Below are 9,485 nucleotides of genomic sequence, written 5' to 3' on the forward strand. Positions count from 1 at the left end.
TGGTGGAGGGGGGCGGGGAGGGCGCGAGGAGGGGGGTTACATCATCCGGCCCCCGGGGGGGGGCTGCAGGCAGAAGAAACCGAGAGGTAACTTTTAACCCTAGCGACGCCGGCAGCGAGGGGCGCGCGGTGGGGGAGAGAAGGAGCGCGGCGCGCGGGGACGCGAGAAGGCGCCCAGCTGCGGAGGTCCTGGGCTTTGGGGGCTACGGGAGGCCCCCGCGGAAGCGAGGAGAGGTTTTCTTCTTTCCCCTTTTTCTGAATTCAGCTCCAGTTCCGATTTGGCGAGAAGAGGAAGCTTGTTTGCCGTTTTGGATGAAGCTAATATCGAATTCTGCTGCTTTATTCAAAAATATTCCGAGATTGTTGTTTGGCTTTGGGGAGGTGGGTTGATTCAAAACCTTATGGGAGGGCCAGATTCAACCCGACTTGCCTAATTCAGGGCTAAGCTGGCACCTGAACACACCAGGCACACTCCCCCACCTCGCCCCTGGGATTCGCGGCCTGACCCTAATGCACCCGAAGCAAGGTAACAGTGATGGTGGAGGGGTGGTTTGGGGAGGTCGGTCCTTAAACCCACAGGGCGCGGACACACACATTCGCGGCAAGGAGCGCCCGCACCCAAGAGAACCTCACAAGGGCCTTTCTAGAAGGAAACTCTTCTTTTTGTCTGCTTGCTTTTGTGAATATTATTTATCCGAGCAGGGTTACAGTTTCTAGCGGCGATCCCCAACTAATGCGCAGTGGCGACCCTAAGTGGCCGGCGGAGGGGAGGGGGACTTTAGCTCCCCTTCTTTGCAATCTGACAGCAGCCCTTGTGCCCCTCCAGTTGAGAAATTCTGCAGTTGTCACCACACCACTAGCGAAGGTACAGATGGGCGAGAAGGACACAGGATTCTTTGGGGGAGAATGAGATCTTCCAATCTTAAATCGATTGGGGGGGGGGGCTTGCCCTCCCCCACAGCACATCAGAGTATCTGCACACCTCTAGCTCCATGTAGGCCCCTAAGTTCATACAAGATTAAAGGACAGGTTTAAGTCTCCAAAAAGAAGCAATCACAGGCCCCCACCCTCATTGTGGCCAAGTTTCCTTGGGAGAGAAACTGTGTAAAGGCTGAGGACTGAGAGTTGTTTTGGGGACAACTTTGGGAACCAGGAAATGGAGGACCCCAGAGGTGGCTCCAAGATGCCGGTGGTTCTCGGTCCTTCCATTCTCTCTTTGCTACCTACCGGAAGGCCCGATGATTCCTTTAGTACCTGGGAAAATGTTCTTCGAAGCCTATGAAGATTTATCGGGAGGAGCTATTTCCCCTTGGCTTCTGCACATGTTCAAATGAAAAGATCAAGGCTCAGATTGTCAGCGCTACTGTGTGGTCTTGGTGGCGTTTACCCTCACTGAGCCGGTTTTCCTACCTTCAGCAATACCCAGCACTTAACTGAGCCTGCTGTGTGGGTCACTGGTCTAAGATCCTAGCCCATGCTGTCTCAGGGAAATCTCCCAACAGTTCTATGGAGAATGTGCTCTTATATTCCTATTTTACAGATGAGAAAACTGAGGCACAGCAGGGAAGGTCTCTTGCCCAAGCTCACAGAGTTAGTAAAAAGCTCAGCCTGCATCTCAACTCAGGCAGGCAGTCAGCTGCAGGCTCCAAAGTCTTAACCATGGTTTTATACTGCCCCCTGTAATCTGTGAGTATAATACCTCCCTCCCAGGATTGGGGCAGAGATTAAATGTGAGAAATGTATGCCAAGCACCTGGCATGCAGTGAGGCCTGGATAAACCTCGGTTCCCTTTGCTTCTGGCCAGAACCATTTCCCCATTCTCCTGGGACTTGCCTCCTTAATCCTTTCTAGTCTTTGCAAAGGGGCCCTGATCCACTGCCCAAGTGCAGCCTTCCAAGAATGAAGATACAGTGTCTATTTAAAAAGCCCTTTGGATTTAAATTGAACAATTCCCTCCTCCCCCCCTTTTTAATCTGCACACTTTTAACGGCTCACTTCATGGACATTAATTTTAATGGGACGATTATTACCCTGTTTGGAAGCCTGCCCCTCGAAATGCTGGGCTCACGAGGTGGCTGGGTCGGGTCCCAGCCGCTTGGATGTTTTCTGCAGCAGAGTGCAGCCTTGGCCAGGGGGACACATGATTCAGCCGAGGGAGAGGAGAAGGGGGTGATGAAAAAGTGGGAAAGAGGGGAGATCACTCTCTCCCCACTGTTCTGCATCTGACAGTCCCTAATCTGCTCACAATAGAGTTATCCTGCCCTATCCCACCACCCACTAACTGGAGGACTTGGCCTTGGGCCTTAGCTTTTTGGAGCCTCTGTTTCTTCAACTGCAAAGTGAGAATAATAACAGTACCTACCTCACGTGGTTGTTGGGAGGATTAAGTAAGATAATGTTGGTAAAGCTCTTAGCACAGTGCCTGGCATTGCTACTATTAATATTTTAAAATAGATTGTGTAATCACTAAATGATATGTTTCAAAGAATGTCGGTGATTCACACCCTCAAATATGTAGTTGCCCTACTATGAATTCACTGATGTTGAGCAATGTCCAGGAGTCCCTGGGTGGTGCAAGCAATTAATGCACTTGACTGCTAACTGAAAGGCTGGAGGTTCAAATCTACTTAGAGGTGCCTCGGAATAAAGTCCAGGTGATCAACTTCTGAAAAATCAGCTATAGAAAACCCTATAGACCACAGTTGTACTCTGACACGCATGGGTTGGCCATGAGTAGCAAGAGACTCAGTGGTAACTTTTTTTTTTTTTTAAGCAGTGTCCAGAAAAAGCAAAGTTTCAGGGAGAGTACCATGAGTCCTAGTGGTACAGTGGTTAAACGCTCGGCTACTAACCGGAAGGTTAGTGATTTGCACCCACCAGCTGCTTCATGGGAGAAAGACGTGGCAGTCTGTACTCACGAAAATTTACAGCCTTGGCAACCTTGTGGGGCAGTTCTGCTCTGTCCTACAGGGTCACTATGAGTTGGAATCAACTTGATGGTAATGGGTTAACACTTTAGTATAAACGAGTTTTTTATTTTAATGTTTAAATTAATAAACACATTATTGTTGTTATATGCCATCGAGTCGGCTCCGACTGACAGCAACCCTGCGTATAATAGAACAAAACGTTGCTCAGTCCTGCGCAACCCTCACAATCATTGCTATTTTTTAAGCCCATTGTTACAGCCACTGTGTTAACCCATCCCATTGAGGCTCTTTCTCTTTTTCTCTGACCCTGTATTTTACCAAGCATGATGTCCTTCTCCAGGGACTGCTCTCTCCTGATAACATCCCAAAGAAAGCGAGAGGATGTCTCCCCATCCTCACTTCTAAGGAGCACTGTGGCTGTACTTCCTCCAAGAAAGATGTGTTCATTCTTCTGGCAGTCCAAGGTGTATTCAATATTCTTTGCTAACACCATAATTCGAATGTATCAGTTCTTCTTTGGTCTTCCTTTTTCACTGTCCAACTTTTATATGCATACGAGGTGATTGAAAAGATCATGGACTGGGTCAGGTGCGCTTTAGTCCTCAAAGTGACATCTTTGCTTTTTAAGATTTTAAAAAGGTCTTTTGCAGCAGAATTACTCAATTTAATCTGTTGTTTGATTTCCTATTACCTGCTTTCTTCTGGTGCTGGAAGATTTCTCTTGCTGTTCTCTTTCTACTTGTTCAAGTTCTTGGGTTAATTCTTTGATTTTGGCCCTTTGTTATTTTTGGATGTGTACATTTATTGCTATAAATTGACCTCTGAGTGCTGCTTTTGCTGTGTCCCAAAGGTTCTGGTAGGATGTGTTTTTCATTCTCATTCGATTCTGTGAATTTCTTTATTCAATCCTTAATTTCTTCTATAACCCAATAGTTTTTGAACAAGGTGTTGTTGAGTTTCCATGTGTTTGATTTTTTTTCCCTTGCTTTTTCTGTTATTTCTACTTTAATGGCTTTATGGTCAGAAAAGATGCTTTGTAATATTTCGATGTTTTGGGTTCTGTTAAGGCTTGCTTTGTGGCCTAATATGTGGTCTATTCTGGAGAATGTTCCATGTGTACTGGAAAATAAATTTTACTTGGCTGCTGTTGGGTGGAGTGTTCAGTATATGTCTATGAGGTCAAGTTGGTTGTGGCATTTAGATCTTCCATGTCTTTATTGAGCTTCTTTCTGGATGTCCTGTCCTTCACTGAAAGTGGTGTGTTGAAGTCTCCTACTGTTATTGTGGAGCTGTCTATCTCTCTTTTCAATGCTGTTAAAGTTTATCTCATATATTTTGGTGCCCTATTGTTGGGTATGTAAATATTTATTATAGTTATGTCCTCCTGGTGTATTGACCCTTTAATCTTTATATAGTGTCCTTCTTTATCCTTTGTGGTGGATTTTACTTTAAAGTCTATTTTGTCAGAAATTAATGTGGCCACTCCTGCTGTTTTTTGATTGTGGTTTGCTGATACTTTTTTTTCTAGCCTTTGGATTTTACTTTGTGTCTTTAAGTCTAAAGTGTATCTCTTGTAGGCAGCGTATAGACGGATCATTTTTTTTTTTTTTTTATCCATTCTGCCACTCTCTGTCTCTTTATTGGAGCATTTAGTCCATTTACATTCAGTGTAATTATTGATACGTATGAGTTTAGTGCAGTCATTTTGATATCTTTTTTTGTGTGTTGTTGACAATTTCTTTGTTCCACTTAATTTTCTGTGCTAAGTCATTTTTCCTTACATATTTTCTTTCCCTCTTTTTCATTGTTGTTGACTTTGTATTTGCTGAGTCTTTATGTTTTTCTTGTTTTTTATTTTGATGTGTAGGATTGTTAGTTTCCTTTGTGGTTACCTTAATATTTACCCCTATTTTTGTAAGTTTAAACCAACCTCTTATTTCTTTCAATCACCTTGACTTCCTCTCCATATGAAAGATCTATGACTACATTTTTTAGTCCCTTTTTTTTGTTTGTTTTAATGTTGTTATCTTTTACATAATGACGTCTCTGTTTCCCTGTTTTGAGCCTTTTAGCTTTGATTTATTTTTGTGATTTCCCTATCTGGGTTGATATCTGGTTGTTCTGTCTCGTGTTCTAGTTTTGGGTTATCTGCGTTTGATTTCTTGACAGTTGCTTCCATGGGCATTGATTGTGGATCCAAGTAAATTGAAATCTTTGACAATTTCAATCTTTTCTCCATTTATCATGATGTTGCTTTTTGGTCCACTTGTGAGGATTTTTGTCTTCTCTATGTTCTCCTGTAATCCATACTGAAGGCTGTAGCCTTTGATCTTCCTCAGTAAGTGCTTCAAGTTCCCTTCGATTTCAGCAAACAAGGCTATGTCATCTGCATATCAAAGATTGTTGGTGAGTCTTCCTCCAATCCTGGTGAAGTTCTTCATAAAGCACAGTTTCCCAGATTATTTTGCTCAGCATACAGATTGAATAAGTATGGTGAAAGGATACAACCGTGGTGCACATCTTTTCCAATTTTAAGTCACATAGTATCCGTGTCTTTTGGAACCAGCGCTTGCATGGTGCTAGATCTGTGCTGGACACTGTTCTAAGTGCCTTAGATATTAACTTCTTTAATCTTCTAACAAACCTACGAGACAGGTACTTTATTAGTCCTGTAATGTGGATGAAGAAACTGAGGCAAAGCATGTAAGTAACTTATCCAAGATCATACAGAGTTTGTGCTCTTTATCATTATGTCACCACTGGGGACTTGGGAAGAAGGAGGAAAAAAAAAAAAAAAAAGAAAACTTGCAATGAAGAAACTTCATAAAAGGAAAACCAGAAGCAGAGACTTCACTAGACCATGACTGCCCTTACTGGTGGGCACGTAGTTGCACATTTTTTGAGTTCTTGAGAAGTGGTGAGATCTAGTACTATTGAACTGTCCCCCTTCTTCCTCTTAAGTGTCTTACTAGAGACCTTTAAGGGAGTAAGTTTTGGGGGGGATTATTTTGAAAACAGGGTTATATCATTTTACCGTACGTATTCCATCTGTATGCTGAGCAAATAATCAGACATGCTGGACTAAATGAGGAAGAGTGTGGCATCAAGATTTGAAGGAAGACTCATTAACAACCTGCGATATGCAGATGACACAACTTTGCTTGCTGAAAACGAAGAGAACTCACATCACTTTCTGAGGAAGATCAAAGACGACAGCCTTGGGCGTGGATTACACTTCAACATAAAGAAGATGAAAATCCTCACAACAGTATCAATAAGCAACATCACGATAAATGGAAAAAATACTGAAGCTGTCAAGGATTTCATTTTACTTAGATCAACAGTCAACACTTATGGAAGCAGCAGTCAAGAAATCAAATGACAGAGTGCATTGAGCGAATCTGGTGCAAAAGACCTCTTTAAAGTATTAAAAAGCAAAGATGTAACTTTGAAGATTAAGCTGTGCCTGACCCAAGCCGTGGTGTTTTTGATCACCTCGAATGCATGCGAAGGCTGGACAATGAATAAAGAAGACCGAAGAAGAATTGATGCCTTTGAATTATGGTGTTGGCAAAGAATATTGAACATACCATGGACTGCCAGAAGAATGAACAGATCTGTTTTAGAGGAAGTACAACCAGAAGGCTCCTTAGAAGACAGAAGGCGAGACTTAGCTCACGTACTTTGGACATGTTACTAGGAAGGATCAGTTCCTGGAGAAGGACATCATGTTTAGTAAAGTAGAATGTCAGTAAAAAGAGGAAGGCCCTCAACGAGATGGACTGACACAGTGGCTATAACAGTGGATTCAAACATAGCAGTGATTGCGAGGATGGCAGTGTATTGCTCTGTTGTGCATAGGGTCACTATGAGTCGGATTCGACTGGACAGCACCTAACAACAGTGACATTCTGGAAAACAGTTCCTGGAAATCCAGTTGATACCTTCATGTGGAGAAAACTTTTCCTACCAGTTGCAAAGATGTACAACCTCACTCACATAGACTGAAGAAATGAGGCATGCATTCTGGTATTTGTTGAAAGAAAAAAATGAGTGAATGACTCATAGGACAACTCAGTCAATGGAATAATATAGTTCATCAAGTTCATGTTCTGCATTGTAGTGAGGTGAGTAATGTCTGGGGTCTTAAAAGCTTGCAGGCAGCCTTCTGAGATACAACTATTGGTCTCTACTCATCAGGAGCAAAAGAAAAAGAAAGAAACCAAAGTCTCAGAGAAGAAACTAGTCTACAGGTCTAATAACCTACACAAGCCATGGCCTCATCTACCCTGAAATGAGCAGAAGTAGATGGTGCCAAGCTACCACTATGGACCGTTCTGATCAGGGCCACAATAGAACCCTGATAGAATGGGGGAAAAATGCAGAACAGGATTCAAATTCTTAAAAAGTCCAGACTTAATAGACCAGTTGAGACTAGAGGACTCCCTGAGACTACCACCCTGAAATAATCCTTGAACCTTGAACCAAAACTATCCACTAAGGTCACCTTTTAGCAAAATAATAGATTGGCACACAAAATAAAGGATGTTACCTGTGACTACAGCGCTCCTTTTAAAAACCATCTGTATGAGACCAAAGGTAAACAATTACCATAAAGCAAAGATAAGATAAGGCGGCAGGGAAACTAGAGCACTAGAGACAGAACAACCCGAAACGCAATTAAAGAGGATGTTGACACATCACGGAAAACATAACTAATGTCACAGAACAATTTGTACAGAAACTGTCAACTTGGAAATCTGATTTGCTGGGTAAACTTTCACCAAAAACACAATAAAATATTATTAAAAAAAAATGAATGAACATATGTTAAGCATCCCTATTTATCTGCCTCCCTTTCTTATACACACTGATGTATGTGGAATTGTTATAATCAATAACATAAAAAATATTTCTTGCCCTGAATCATTCTGTTACCTCCTGCAGAAATCAATACTAAAGTGTCTTGCGTAGAAAATGAGGGGGTATTTCTTTTCTCTAATTAAAACAATAATTACCTATGCTAGCAGTCAAGACCGAGTGAGCCTTACCTTATGGTGTTTCAATTCGTGTGGCTTGGTGGAGTGGTGAATGAATGAACAGCTATTACCTCCTCCAGATACCTGTGTTTCCTGAAGCCACATATTAGTGCCAGGGCCAGATTTGGTGCCAGGAGTCTGCGTGATGAACGACAGAGTTCTTAAACTGAAGTCAGAGTAATAGTAGAGTGGATTGACTCTAAGGAGCCATGGTGGTGCAGTGGTTAAGCGACTGGCTGCTAACCAGAAGGTTGGCGGTTCAAACCCACCAGCTGCTCTGCAGTGGGGAAAGATGGGGCAGTCTGCTTTTGTGAAGATTGCAGCCTTGAAAACCCTATGGGACAGTTCTACCCTGCCCTTTAGGGTAGCTATGAGTTGCAATCGGCTCTACAGCGACAGGTTTGGTTTGGTTTTTGGTGGTTTGACACTCCAAGCCAGAGAGACCTGGATCTGAACCTTAGCCCTACCGTGTAACAGCTGGGTACCTGAGGCATATTTTCACCTCTTTGAGCCTCCATTTTCCCATCTGTAAAATGGGAATAATAATAACAGGACCTACCTCATTGGGTTGTTGTGAGGATTAAAGGAGATAATGTATGCCAAGTGTTTAGCAAAGTGGTTGGCACACAATAAATGTTATTGTCCTTGTCAATATCTCAAGGTTAGTAAGCACCCACTTAAGAAACAGAACAGAGACTCAGACCTAAACCCACTGGGAAGAGGACTCAGATTTCAGTGAGTCTGATATTCAATTACATGACACTTACTCCCAGGAAGCTTCACTCCATTCGATAACCCTGGATATCATCTCTCATATTTCTCCTATTTAACTCTTGGGTACCTGAAAAGATGGGGTAACCCCTTCTCCAGGGACTTCGTAATTATTCATTTGATACCTTTCCCTCAAGGATCTTTTTCTTGTGAGTAAAGAGAGAACAGCAGACAAATGTCCACAGAGGGGAGAAACATTAACCAGCCCATATTTATTGTCTCATCAATACATTAAGTGTGAAGAGTATAGTTCACTTAAATAAAGCCTAATGGTTTTATTAGCAGAGCCACAAGAGAGAGGGCTAATTAAACGTCCACCCCTACTGTGCAAATTCAGACATGTTGTCCTTTACTCAGGCAATAATCACTTTATTGAAGGTGGCTGAGCTTCGTTTAAACAAGCAAATCACCAGACTTGAAATTATACTGATGGGAGTGTAAATAAGGACCAATGTTGGAGGAGAGTTTGGGGGATCTGCAAACACTTGAAAGTGCATGCCCTATGACCTGGTGATTCCATTTCTAGCTATTTACCCTACATCAGTGGTTCTCAATTGGGGCAGTTTTGCACCCCAGGAGACAAAAATGTCTGGAGATGTTTTTGATTATCAAAAATTATGAAGAAATCCATATTTGTGCCCATTCCAAAGAAAGACGATCCAACAGGATACAGAAATTATCAAACAATATCATTAATACTACATTGAAGAAAAATTATGCTGAAGATCATTCAAAAATGGCGGCAG

Source organism: Elephas maximus, chromosome 22, assembly GCF_024166365.1.
Source record: "Elephas maximus indicus isolate mEleMax1 chromosome 22, mEleMax1 primary haplotype, whole genome shotgun sequence".
NCBI classification, from domain to species: Eukaryota; Metazoa; Chordata; class Mammalia; order Proboscidea; family Elephantidae; genus Elephas; species Elephas maximus.